At 35.8% G+C, this 15,154-nt stretch overlaps 1 long non-coding RNA gene and 1 other non-coding gene across 2 annotated transcripts; one reads left to right on the top strand and one right to left on the bottom strand.

Annotated features, from left to right (window-relative positions):
• Nucleotides 1–1,260: 1,260 nt before the first annotated feature.
• Nucleotides 1,261–2,023, bottom strand: LOC109499465. The gene is made up of 2 exons (XR_002156742.3): nt 1,647–2,023; nt 1,261–1,476 (listed from the first exon to the last, which is right to left on the bottom strand). It is a non-coding gene; the product is annotated as an uncharacterized LOC109499465 (long non-coding RNA).
• Nucleotides 2,024–14,043: 12,020 nt separating this feature from the next.
• On the top strand, nt 14,044–14,147 carry LOC111560308. The gene has a single exon (XR_002742065.1). It is a non-coding gene; the product is annotated as a U6 spliceosomal RNA (small nuclear RNA).
• The last annotated feature ends 1,007 nt before the right edge of the window (nt 14,148–15,154 follow it).

The following is a 15,154-nucleotide window of genomic DNA, read 5'->3' on the forward strand; positions in this document are numbered from 1 at the left end:
TGTTTGAAAACATCTCTATTCAGATTTGTCCATTTTTTAACCTGATTTTGTTTGTTTAATTATTTTGAGTTGTATGAGTTCTTCATATATTTAGAATATTGGGCCCTTGGTTTCAGGTTTTTCATTCAGGTCTTTAATCCATTTTAAGTTAATTTTTGTGTATGGTGTAGGTTTTGAATATGGTCAAGTGTCATTCTTTTGCATGTGTCTGACCAGTTTTTCCAATATCATTTATTGAAAAGACTATCCTTTCTCCATTGTGTGTTTTTGGTTTCTTTGTTGTAAATTAATTGACCATATATGCATGGATTTACTTCTGGGCTTTCAATTGTTCCACTGATCTGTATGTTTTTATGTCAATATCATACTGTTTTAACTACTATAGTTTTGTAATATAGTTTGAAACCAGGGAGCATGATACCTCCAGCTTTATTCTTTCTCCAGATTCCTTTGGTTCATTGGTTTTTCATTTTTTATTTTTTGTTTGTGTCATTCAAATATTAATATCATTCTACTTCTTGGAAATATGCCATTGGAATTTTTATAGGGACTACATTGAATCTGTAGATTGCTTTGGGAACAACCTTTTAATAGTATTGACTCTTTTGATCCATGAGCACATAATATCTCTCCATTTCTTTGTGTCTTCTTCATTTCTTTCATTAATATTTTGTACATTTCAATATACAGGTTTAACCTCCTTGGTTAAATTTATTTCTAGGTATTTTATTATTTTAGATGCAATTATAGATGGGATTGTTTTCTTTATTTCTCTTTCTGATAGTTCATATTAGTGTATAGAAATGCAACAGATTTTTCTGTATTGATTTTATATCTTTCAACTTTACTAAATTTGTTTATTAGTTCTAACAGGATTTTTAAGTGTATTTTCAGGATTTTCTATCTATAAAATCATGCCATCTGCAAATAGTTTTAACTCTTCAATGCCATCTAGGCCCACACACCTATCATCTCTTGCTCAAACTTTGCAATAGCTTTATTTTAAACAATTCAATGGTGAACATTTTCTGACACACAGAAGAGGTGAACTAATTGTGCAGTGAATAGCCTAATATCCATCCGCTAGTTTCTACATTTTAGAGTTTTGCTCTATTTGCCTTACACATGTCATATTTCAATGTGTTCTCTAAAAATATCATGACATAGATATTATTAGCTACATTTTATAAAAATGAAAAGTGTATCAAAAAGGTTAACCACCTTCCCCAAGTTCACTGAAATTAAACAAAACAAAACAAAAATAGATGAGTTGTTTATTTGACCAGAAGAATAACTGAGCAAATGCATATGTGCTTACTACAAAAAGAGGGACTCTTCAGATATTCTTGCCAGGTATCCAAGAATGTTGTCAGAACTTTGTATAAACGAAGTCTCAGGCCAATAGGTGTGGGCATCATGAAGTAGAACTCAATATACCAGTAGTACAGGTGCCGTCTAATGTTCACAGCTCCACTTCTGCATTAAGTGGGTCAGGAAAAACACGTAGAAAGTCTTGTTGGTTCTCAACATTGGGAGTTACCCAGGTGAAACTGGAAACTGGCTCTTATACACAGAGGTTAAGGAGAGATGGAAGAAAGACCACGCCATATTGGTAGGTAACACTTTTAATAAGCGAGGGAACTTACATATGGGGTTTATCTTGGGTGATCCACAAGATGAGTACATCTCCACATTCACCCACCAGCATCTTAAAAGTTTGTAAACGGGGTTTAGTTACATACACCGTGCAGATGTTCCTGACAACACATTAATTAATCTCTCAAGGCTGCCTCCTTGAAATGGCTCTGGCTCTGGGAATAGTAAGTCAGAGGTACATTCCCAGGACAGGGGAGATGATGAGGAGCTTCTGATTGCCTAGGTCCAGCTTGTGCATCACCAGATAGTCACATTCTGTTGATGACCTCCTCCACATGCCTGAATGCCAAGGGTTCCATATCAGATTTCTATTGTTATGTAACAAATGATCATACATTAGCAACTTAAAACATACCTGTTTATTGGCTCACGGGTCTGCAGGTAAGAACTCTGGGCAGGCTTGATTGAGTTCTTTGCTTTTGAATCTTACAAGACAAAATTAAGGTATCTGGTGGGTGGGCTTTTATCTGGAGGATCTGGAGGAAGAATCTGCTTCCAATCTCATGTCAAGTGTGGACAGAATCCACTTCTTAAAGCTGTGTTCTAATGTCTCTGTTTCCTCGATGGTTATCATCCGGGGGCTATCTTCAGCTTCTAGAGATCATTTACATTCTTGCATATGTGGCTGCCTCCTCTATCTTCAAACAAAATTTGTTTTTTTTTTTACATTTCTTTATTTTTGAGAGACAGAGAGACAGAGCACGAGTCGGGGAGGGGGCAGAGAGAGAAGAAGACAGAATCCGAAGCAGGCTCCAGGCTCGGAGCTGTCAGCGCAGAGCCTGATGTGGGGCTCGAACTCATGAACTGTGGGATCACGACCTCAGCTGAGGTCGGATGCTTCACCGACTGAGCCACCCAGGCACCCCGGCCTTCTCCATCTTCAAATCAGTAATGATGATTCAAGTCTTTCTCCTGCTTTGAATCTCTGTGAGTTTCCCTTTGGCCATCAGCCAAGGAAAATTCTTCTAAATAGCTCACATGATGAGCGGTACCCTAATGCTCTCTCTTTTGATTAAAACTCAGAGTCAACTCATAACCTTAATTACATCTGCCATGTAAAGTTACATAATCACAAAGGTGATATAGCATCACATTCACAGTCAGAGATATGGGAAGTTCGTATTAAGGGACTGCGGGTTACCTACGTAGAAATTTGTTTTGACAAATCCTTACAAATCCTTTCCTTTGTCTAGTGAGATTCTATAAAACATTAGGTTACGGTGCTGTGCTGTTATGATCACAATTTTGTCATATGTATATTTAGTCTTGATACATTGCGGTTTCTGTGCAGAAAGAAAACTTTGGGTGTGAAATGTTTGAGCTGCCTCAGGCAGATTTTCCATAGGCAGAAGGTTATAATGAAGATTGAGAAATATTGACCCTTAATACCAAGGACGTTTCTTATAGGAATGTTAGGTTCCTTGCAATGCTTTACTTTTATTGAATATGACACAACTTGGTCTACAGTGGTGAATATTTAGAAATGGGACAAATTTGGCTTCCTGTGTCCTAATACACTTGAATGACTTGGCATAAGACTGGCCACTTATCTGTGTGTTTAAGCGTACTGGTTCGGAAAATTAGTGTACTTGAGTGTGATGTTCGCCATGCTTGCTTGTTGATGTATGAATTCGATCAAGTTTGACTCAAAATATGTTTTAGTGTATGTTCTATAAGCTAAAGTAAGCTCTCAATGGGAAGCACTCTGATCAACTTACAGAAAAGCAAATGATAGCCAGTATTATTAACATCCTCATTTTGTAGATTCTGAAAAACTGAGTTGTATCTACAGATGATTAAGCACTTGTCCAATATTTTTCAGCAGGAAAGTTATAGTTTGGATCTTAATAGGGCAGTTTGACATGTGAACACTTTGTACCTGACCACATCTCTATGTTTCTGAAAGGAATAGAGTCAACTGGATAAAATTAAAATAAAATGTTATTGTACCAAATGCTCATTTTTTTCATGTGGAACTTCAGGATTCACTATATGTAAGAAAATAATTGCTTATAATTCACTTGTTAGAAATAAGTGAAAATAAAATTGAAATCTGAGATAATCCTCACTCCAAATGTTATTATCAATTAATAAATCTCTCCTTGTCAAGTTCTTTCATGAAAAGTCTGTCTTTCTTTTTAGCTAGAAAAATAAGCACAAAGGTCACCCTATCATGAATAAAGGGAGTCCATAGACTAGTGAGAACTTTCATTTCCAGGAATGTATCCTTTGTGTACATAGGTTGTGAATGCCTCTCAAATCCAAGAAATAGTTTAAGTAAAATGGTGCCAATTCAAAATTTGAAAAAAAAAATCACTTATTTGTGAGAATTTGAGTGGTTCTAAAAGTAGTCAAAGGACGTTTCCATAATAATATCATAATTTAGTTATCCACATAGAATTTTAGAAATTAGTGGGAACACTGAAATTGTGCAATTAAATGAACATATTCTAACAATGAAGAAGCTATAAACTCAGGAGATTACTTAGGTGATTTTTAGCAAGACTCATTGGCAGACCTCAGATAAGACACTACTAAAAGCTTCTAGACTTTTATCAAACTATTTCCCACAGTATCAAACTATTTCCCTTCATTTCAGAATAATAAAATTGTTCCATTTAAATTAATTATATAGAAATGTCTCCCAAAGTCCAAAGGCTATGTAAGTAAGAATTATCTCAATGAGTTTGTTAGAAATTTAGACTTTATGCTTTATCTGTGTTATACTAATGAGAAAGTCTGGAATTGCTACCATAATAAGCATTTTTGTAAGCTTTTTTTAAGGTAAAGATTGAGAACTACTGCTCTTTAAAGTATAGATCATTCACTTGTTTACTCATTGTAATGCAATAGATTCCTCCTGAGTTCACTTTATTTCTTCAATGATTCTGAAATTTACCAAATTTTATTTCCACATTTCCTTTCACAATTTAAAATGAAAGTCGGCTGTGCATTCATCGATTTTAAAGATAACTGTTCTGAAAATCTTAGTAAATTTGTTGTATTTGAAAGCATATTTGCATGCACTTAATTAGGGAATCTTATGCATTATAGCCAAAACTTTCAAACAATGTACAAACTATCTTTAAATATGTTCTTTCTTATTTTTAACCTTCATAATATTGCAGATTATAATTGCTTTTATTCTGAAGTTTCAATTCCTTTGGAGATAATTTGGTATATGAGAAGTCTCATTCCTGGTTAAAAACCTACATGTGATTTTTTCCGGCTTGATCATAGGCAATTGTAAAGGCTTGGGAGGCCATGGTAGGGAAATTGTCCTTCTCATATCCAGCTTGGTCCACACCCAGTGGATCACAGTCTCTGAGGTGAGTTGTATTCATAAAAATAGGCCCTCATGGACTGCCTTACTCTTTTAGATATTTGCATGTTTAGTCCAGGTGCCTTCATTCCTAGATCTTTTCATCTGAAACCATGGGCATTGGTCTTCTTGGACCTCCCTGAGGCCCCCTTATGGTGGACGAGGGAGAAACCTTAAACTTATCCCCACTCTTTCTCAGTGCCCACTATTTTTCCACTTGTACTTCTTTACGTTGCCAATTCCCCATAGTTCATAAAACGAGTGTAGCCTTTTGTTCATGGTTCCTTCAAAAGTAAGACAATCCCCATGTCTACGCTGATCCACATGACTCTTAACCAGTGTACCATTCAATGGGAGAAAATAGAGTTGGCTTTTCTTTCCATTTTTTTAATGACTCTTGCTGATGCCGTCAAAGTGACTAAAGACTTAATACTTTATGGCTTGTTGCTTTAATTGACCACTCTGACACCTGGCAGCTCCCTGTCTCTCCTTACTCAGGTGAGCTCCAGACAGTATAAAATCATATTCTTCTCTTGTTTAAGGGATTGTCCTCTTTGGCTTAGGTAATAATAACAACGAATTACTTGGTTCTGATTCTGGTACCCTCAGCACTCTTGGTTCTGAAACCCAGACTGGAGTTAAGACCATTGGTTCTCTGGTTTGCAGACCTTCAAGCTATTCCATAGGTTTTCTTGAGCTTCTCCAGGTTGCAGTGGACACACGGTGGGACTTCCCAGCCTCCATAATCAAATGAGTCAAGTCCTTATAATAAATCTCTTTAGATATCTAGGTAGAGTAGATAGATGTAGGTATAGTATAAAATATATCTCCTATCGGTTCTTTCTCTGTAGAACCCTGGCTAATATAGATCTTTAGTGACAATTCACTATGGGCCTTTTGCTAATAAGATTTAGCACACCCGAGCACAGTGCATAGAACACTGATATTAAAAGTTTGCTTACTGGCACCTCCCTGTCCCTTCAAAGTGCATATGTTGAAATCCTTACTCCTTATATTTAGGAAAAAGGTAACTAAGTTAAAATGAGATCACTAGGGTCGGCCCTAATCTGATATTACGGGCTGGCATCCTTGTAAGAAGAGGGAATAACAGATAATGCAGAAGGAAGACCATGTGAAGGCTCTGGTAGAAGACAGAAGATGGTCATCTAGAACCTAAGAAGGGAGGTCGCAGAAGAAACCATCCCTTCTGACGCCATGAATTCAGACGGCTAACCTCCAGAGCCGGGAGAAAACAAATTTCAGTCATTTAAGGCACCCACTCTCCAATACAGTGTCATGGCAGCCCTAGCAAATCAGTATACCATCTTTACAAGAGAAAGCTGGACAAACCCAAACTCAATGACTTTTCTCAGATGTATCGATAAATGGATATTGCAGGGAAGATTGCCACCTGAAATCTAGAAAGCTAGAGGGCTCCAGAGAGTCATGGCTGAGATCTGCTCACATGGAGAAGAAACTGTCAGAGCCATAACTAGTGGAAACACAGAAGTGGAAATTTGACCAATTGCTGGAGGCTTCATGTGACTTACAGTGACAAGAAATTCTTGGGAGCCTTTGTCCTCTTGCCACACACATATGTAGCTCCCCTCACCCTCTACCTCGCACACATACACATCTTGCCAGGCATCACCTCCAGGAAGAGCCCAGGCTTTCAAGTGTGGGCTGTGCATGGCAGCTTCCTTCCAAAGACCACACTGAAGAAGGGGGCAAAAAAGAGTAATTGTATCATAAAGAAACGTGACAAGATCATCTCAGCAAGATGCTTACTGTCAACAGTGAGGCCACATTCAGCGTATGTACCTTTGACATGTTGTGGTCAAAATGGCACTTTACCTCTGTGGCTTTCCCCCCAAAATTCATAAACTGGTTCTTATCATGAGAAAAATATCAAACAAATGCTAGTTGAGGAACATTGCAGAATATCTGACCAGTCATCCTCAAAACTGTCAAAGTCACGAAAAGCAAAGTGAGGCCCAAGGCAATGTCATGGCCAAGAGGAGCCTAGGAAGACATAAAGATTAAGTGCAATTTGATATCCTGAATGCTATTCTGGAACAGAGCAAGACCTTCAGGGAAAAATAAGAAAATGTCCGTAATACAGACTTTAATTGATTTATAAGAAGTACTTGCGAGATATTTGCTTATGGTTCTCCCTCCTAGCCTTTATATATAATTGTTTATTATAATTGTATATTATATAAAATTGTTTATATTATATGTTGTATTTTATATGATATTTATATTATGTTAAAAATAACAGATATATGCATCAGTGCACATTAACATACATCAAAATACATCGAAACAGTACCGGAAGATATAAAGTGTAAAATGTAAAAAGTAATAGTTTTCCTTCTCTCCCTTCCTGCCCCTATTCCCATCACATACAGTGTTTGTGTATCTGTGCAGCATTTTCCTACATATCTACATATTTTTACAAATTTTAACAAATCAGATTCTACTACTCATATTGTTATGAAACTCGTTTTAATTTGCTTAAAAATAAAAAAAAAAACTAAATTTGTTTACCTGTCATTCTACTAGTTATTGAGCACATACAACATGAAGAGTATGTTTCCTTCATTTTCGTAAACTTAACTCTTACAGCAATATCTGGCCTGTAGTAGGCAGTCAGTAAATATTTGTTGAAGGAGTAAATGGATAATTTGCATTTCTCAAAGAATAACTCACCCACTGATCATTTAAATGAATGTTGTGAGACACACTAAGTTATTTTGGAGCTGAAAGTAAATTAGAACTTTTCAGAATAGAGAGCATTCATGCAAATGTGTTAGTCTTTAAGATTATATATATATATATATATATATATATATATATGGAGTTTAATATCTGGAAACATAAATGAGATGAATTGACCACAGACCAAATGAGAACTTTTAAGCAGTTGGTTCATATTTTTACTTTTGCATTATTTTCTGAGTATCACATTTTAAGCTGCATGCAGAGAAGGAAAATATGGATTTTTAAAGTCATATTTAGGTATAATTCTCACATTTAAAAAAATCTCAGTGGAATTCCACGGACTATAAAAATTTAGCATTCTCATAACATTTCTGCGATGTCCCAGTGCACTTACATTCTCAAGGTTTTCTCTGGCTCCTTGATATGAGTATGTTCTGCCCGTTACATAGAATACACCCAGATGTGAAATTCAGCACTTACTTCATTTTCCACAAAACATTAATGCCTACACTACATAGGAACATATGGCAGGATTTAAAGAAAACCTGAAGTAGCACAGGAAGGTGGTTGATTTGGTTTCTGCAAATATTTTGAACGTGAACTGGAGTCATTACGACTCTTAAAAATGTCCGTTGGCTTTTATTCAGTGCATTGAGTGGGAAGGAGACTGACTATTTCACTGGCCTTATTATTACTTTGTTTCAGTTTCCCTCAGTCTTGCTGGTTCCCTCTTCTACCCAGAAAACCTTCATTCTTTGGGTAAAACACATTTTCTCTTGTGTACGGAACAACCACAAACATTTCTTTTTCAACTGGCCCCAAGCCAGCACACATTGACGTCCTATGTCCCAAATTATGTCCTATGTCCATTGACGTCCTATGTCCCAAATTAATAGCCTATCAAGGTCCTTTTTTCCCCAAATAAAGACAATTCCTAATTGAGAGAAGTTGTGCCAGTTGTTAAAATAATTATGAAATCATAAAGCCATCACTGCACCCTCATGTCAAAAATAAATAATAGTGGAATAGGGGTATATAGTAAGGGTAAAGTGGGTAGAATTAGGAAGTAATGACTTGGAATGTAAGGAGGAGTGGCAGAGTCAATGCATATTGAGGCTCTTACATAATAAAACACCTTTCACAGAATTCTTGATTTGGTCCAAAAAACAAATATTTGCCTTTGGAAGGACAGCAATTGAAATACTGCTTTACTACAGCTGTCTTGATAAATTGTCTTTACGACTTTATTTTTTTTCTTATTGAGGTATAATTTATATGTAAATTATATTAGTTTCAGTTGTTCAACATAATGCTTTGCTGTTTATATATTGCAAAACAATCACCACAGTAAGTCTTGTTGATAATATATATATTTTTTTTTTAGTTTAATAAGTGGCATACATAAATACAGAGCCCTCCAGAATGCCAGTCCTAACTGACATCTTCCAAAGTGACACTGCATTGATAAGAACTCTAATGATCCCTTTCATTCAAGGTCCAACTCTAAATCCCTAGCTGCGAGATCCCGCATCTGTCCCATCAAGTTCTCTTCACAAGTGGAGTTTCAGCCTCCCTCTTTAATTGGCTTTCTGGTGACAGCCCTGCTTTTTCTGAACATTGCTTGGTAGGTGTAAAACTGCATTTGATTAAGAAAAAGGAAACGCTCTTCCACATTTAATGTAAAAGCAAAAGTTACATTTCAAATTCTCCTTAAATATTCAGTGTCAAGAAGTGTAGTTTTGAAAACATTTTCTAGATACTTCAAGGCCATCACAAGAATAAATATTTTGTCCCAAATATTGCATTTAGTGTTTCTTTTACGGCGTTTTCAATCTGTGAATATTTTTTTTTATATTTTCCGTTTTCCTGAAGAATGGTAGCTCTAAATAATTGTAAATACCTATAACAAGGGTTAATACATATTTATATGTATATAAAGCCTAACATTCATATCTTAACCTTTTCAAAACCTGCCGACTATTGGCGAATGTGTGTTTTATTCAGTCAACCTCATCGTTTTCTTGTTTTATGCCCAAGGCTTAGCAATTGGAGTTTCAAAGCATCAAGCTTGAATGTTTTTGACGGATGTGAAATTTTTGCTTACTTTAAAGATTTTGTTTTGCAAACTGACTTTTGTCACATTTTTCCCTGTTCATAATCACAAAGCTATATAAATCTTTGTGAATTAATATTGTTATGTCTTCAAACCCCAATAGGAGTAGGGCATTTTTCAAAGCCTAGGGGGAAAAAAGCTCTGCCTAATGTATGTAGATTTGTTTAACAATCACTTTTTCTTCTTTTAATACATTTAAATTTGAAAAGATAATTCATGCAAATGAAGAACAGACTGCAAAGAACTACTAGTGTATCTATAATTAAGTTTAAGAGAAGTTTCTGTTTTCACAGCTTTATGATTGTTATTCAAGTCAACAAATGCTTTATAGAACATAATTTTCTTTCACTTCAACTCTTGATTTTAAGAAAGTTAGGGAAGAAAAGAGAATACATTTAAAAATCTAGTTCTTATTTTCAGGTGCTCACATAATGGGGAATGGTCATGAAATGTGATTATGTTAATACATCCTGGCTTTGTTGGATATCGCGTAATCCTGATGAAGACAGGCTTTTCATCAGGAGATCTGTGTTCTAATTCATATTTTGTGGTTAATTAGCTGTGTGATTTTGAACAACTAATCTAAACTCTTTGGTCTTATTGTCTCAGTCTTTTAAGTCATGCTGAACCACCTAGTTTTCAGAGTCTCTTCTAAATGTCATTTTTCATCATGTTGTAATTATCAAAGCCAAATTATTGCTTTCCAATGCTGAGGGTGGGGGAATGTTTGAGAGGTCGTTTCATTTCCTGTTAGCATCTGGGATCTTAATTCTGCAACTATGGAGGTTTACTGAAGGAAACACATTGATATTGCGAAATACTGCTTAGCATTAAATAAAAAGGAATGATTTTCTTTTATATGAGCAACGACATATCTTTGAATATCTGGGAAGAGTTTCTGATTTACTTCTAGGATGCAGAGAGAAAAAAATAAAAATCTGGACCTTTGGTCTTCTATTACATTCAAGGAGATTAATAGGCAATACAGGTATGAATATTAGCTATAGCAGAAATTACATATAAAAGTGTCCAACTAAATTCACAAAAATACCACGGTGATATTTAATACATTTCTCCTGCCATTCTTCTTCCTATTCCTGAGAATTGTTATTAAAAGATTCCTTATGTCTTCTATTGGATCTCTGATATTATGAAAAAAAACAGTTGCATATAGTGTTTATCATATGGTGGTTTACATCTTTGAATTATATTATGAGATTTAGGAGGGGTGACAAGATGGAAAGACTCAGAATTCGGTCTCAGGAATGAGACGACCTGGCTTGCCCCTTACTATCCGTGAGACAGACCACGGAATGTTAGACACGATATACAACTCCTCTGTCCTCAGTTTCCATGTCTGGACAATTAGAATAATACTAGCACCATAGTAACATTGACATATTTAGCACTAAGATATAATGTTGAACGAATAGGTGAAATATATATATATATTTCATATATATTTCATATATATGGTTCATATATTTCAGCTTCTAGAGATCATTTACATTCTTGCATATGTGGCTGCCTTCATATATATATTGGATTATCATTATTGAGCACTTAGTGAAGTGTGAGCACTTGATGAATGGTATTACCAGTGTGTGGACAGATCATTTCCATATCATATAGAAACTCGGAGCACCAGTATGAGAGTGAGAGCAGGGATAATTTAGAAATAGGATTATTTACCATTCTGTTTTCTACCATATTGCAAGATTCTTAAGAAGGAGGAGGTGTTAGAATTTTATGTTCAGAAATACTAATAGCAAGAGCACTTACGTATGGTTAGCCTTTTATGTTTCATGGAAATGTAGATATCTGAAAATTATCTTGAAGTCACTAAAAAGAACACTCATAAGGAGAATAAGATTGGGTATTTCATATTTTGGGCCTTTAGCTTCATCTCCATGTAGATTAGCTCAAAATAAGGGTGGAAATGAGCTTCCTAGAGGCACAGTGCAATGCTTTTCAAGAAGATTGGAGAATAACCCAATTGTCTGAGAAGAGGTCCAATGAGATTGTTTATATTTAGAAGGTTGAAAAATTATGATCTAGATCCAAAGATATAAATTCACGCTATGCTCAAGGATGATGCGGTGCTGAGCCTGGGAGTTGGTAGATTCCCAACCATCAGTATGCACCCAGCTTTCCTCCTCCTCGAGGATGAGCTGCACCCATGAATATGATAAATGAGACTGACCTCATGAGGTCAATCAATAAAGGGTATTTGATAAGAGGGAGATTCTCCATCATTAGCTCTGAAGATGGGAAGGGAGAGTAAAATGGCAAGAACTTGAGAGTAACTTCTAGGAATTGACAGTGGCCCACGGGCAATGGGAAAGTGGGGAGCTCAGTTCTACAACCACTTACTTAGGCCAAAAGGCTTGTGACCTGGGAAAAGGACTTTGAGATCCAAAGAGGAATGTAGTCTGGCTGACACTTTGATTTCAGCCTATGTACTCTGAGCTCTCAGCTATGTCATACCAACTTCCTGCCCTGTGGACCTGTGAACTAATAAATGATTATTATTTCAAGCCACTAAGTTTGTGATAATTTGTTACACGGCAATAGCAAACTAGTACATGAACTGAAAAGCTGTCAAGCTCACAGTGGTTGATAAAAGTTTTCCAAGGTTCTAGTTTTCACATGACAGCTCAATTTATATCAACAACTGCTGCTAGCTGAGAAGCTCTCTTCATTTCTTTGGAGAACATGTGTACCAAAATCCCAAGTTTGAGTAACCATAGTTTTTCAGACATTTTTTTTTCAAGTAACAGCAAGTAAAATACATCACCACTGCTTTTTCATCATCAGTGCAAGTGTCAATGTAATTTAAAATGTTCTCATAATTTTATGGAAAAAAATTATCTTCAAACAACCAGGAATTGTCACAGGGACCCCCAGGTGTTCATGAACTACTCTTAAGGACTACTGGTTTAAAACAAAACGTAGTAATGGAAAGCAAAGGCAATCATCCATCGTATTCCAGAATCCACTTCTTGATCTTGGAGGTCAGATGACCTCCTTAGGCTTTTTTTTTAGCAACACAAAGAGGACCCAATTAAAATAATACAATGTCAGATGGAGACTACTGGCAAGAAAATTTGCATTTTCCTCACGGTGCTTCCAATGCCATAAGATTGGCTATGTTGTGGGTCCTTCATGACCCACAGATACTTTTACTAGGATTTTAAGAACTCCAGAATCATACTTACCTCTCACCAGCCCTGGAATTTTCCATAGCATAGCTTGCCCTTGTAATTTTATGTTTGTCCTGAAATATTTTTGTTGTCTTCTTGTGAACTTTTAGCAAGTTTTATGACCCTTAGAATGTACTCATAAATATTGATAAAATGAGCTTTATGAGACATCATTGTGCCATGTGCATGTCTGAAAGTTGGTATTATAAAATTCAGAAATATCATAGATAGATATCAAATAGAGATGAGATATTTTATAACTTTGCCAACTCCTCTTTTTCATACAGGGTCTATTTCGGTCTAAATTCTGCACACATGTTTATTTACAAGATGTAATAATTCTATTCAACAAATTATATCTATAATACAAATTAGCATTCAAAGTTATTCTGACAAGAAGAGATCCTAAGCAATGAATATTAAAAAGTTAAGTGAAAGATTTTTTTTCTTTTTTTTCTTCTTAGTTCACTGATATATCTATTGTGATATTAAGAATCTATATTCCAAACACTAATAAAAATTGACATAATATGCTCACAGGAGTGAGGAAGCTACAAAATGAATAAAATGGAGATTCGAAATTCCATCATGGAGAGAGCTATGAACTTGAGGATTCATAAGAAACATAAAAACAAGAGATGTGTCCATATCACAGGATTAGATTTGTATCTTTAAACCATTATGAACTCTAGTATGTAGCTGGTAGGTATTTACTTATTTCTTGAGCTTTTCTTAAAACTGCTATTGTGTTCTTTATAGTTTTTTTCCTATTCATCTCACTTCTAACAAAGACATCATGTTTGTAATCTTTGCATCAGAAATTTAGTGCCTCATCCTGAATTGACAACCAGAAATTTCACTGAACAATATATTCCAGCCTACTTTTACAGAGCCCCAAGCTTTCTGTATTTCCTGCCATCTCCTTTCCGTTGTTTCAAATTCTCCCATCCTCCTCACCCACCTCAGAATCTTCCCAAAATTATTGGTTTTGTGTGTCACCTCAGAAGATTGTTCTAGCTGTATTGGTGCTCACTGCGGCAGCACGTGTAGCAAAATTGGAATGATACGGAGAAGGTTAGCATGGCCTCCTGAGCAAGGATGATAGGCAAATTCGTGAAGCAATATTTAAGCCACTGTCCAAGGTTGGTATTTTCATCCAGTGAACCCAAAGACGCAAATGCTGAAGGAATCATCACTTAGGTGAGTAGTGGGAAATGAAATTTACTTGACTTGAAATTCCACATCAGAGTTCAAATACAATCTCCACTACCTAAAATAGGTGATCTTGAGGAAGATGATCCCCCCCCAAATTATTTTATTCATCTGTATCAGGGATATAATATTCTTTCTTCTATACCATTTTCAATGATTAAATTAAATCATATTAAAATGCTTGGCAATTTAAAAGTAACCCATGATTGTGAGTGTAATCGAATTCTTTCTTCTCATTATCCTTTGATGGTTTTTCTTTTTCTCCTGACTCTCAAATGTGCTCTGCCCTTGAACTTCTTCGGGTTATTTCTCTTCACTTGGAAGTTTATTCTCACTGACTTGATATTTTTATCCAATACGACTTTGATACAAAATATATGATGATGATAATCACCCCAAACTTTATACCTTCAGTTTGGATTTCCCTTGAAATTTCAGACTTGCATATCCAATTGTCTATATGATATCTTTCTCATCCCCATTACTTATCTCATTCTGTCCACTCAAAACTAATGTGCCCAAAGTTGGTATATTGATCTTTCTCTGCAAACTTGCTATTGTTACACAGACTTTCCCATTTTGTTCATGGGAACTCTATCTTTTCAGTCACTCAGGGAGAAAAAAAGAAAAAAACAAACAAAAATCATGAAATCATCTCTGCTTTTTTTCTCACATCCTGCCAATCAGGATAATCTGCTGTCTCCATGTTTGTAATATATTTAGAATTTCACCATTTCTACTGCCCCCACGCAAACACATTGAAACAGGCCATTATCATGACTCATTAACCAGCTAATGCTAATGTTCCTGGTTGCCCACACACGGTTCTCTGTAAAGCTACCAGAGTGACCCCACAGAAACAGTCATATCACTTTATCCTTTTGGGCAGATCCTTTAACACCTTCCTATCCCAGAGTCAGTTCC

Source organism: Felis catus, chromosome B1 (genome assembly GCF_018350175.1).
Source record: "Felis catus isolate Fca126 chromosome B1, F.catus_Fca126_mat1.0, whole genome shotgun sequence".
Classification (NCBI taxonomy): domain Eukaryota; kingdom Metazoa; phylum Chordata; class Mammalia; order Carnivora; family Felidae; genus Felis; species Felis catus.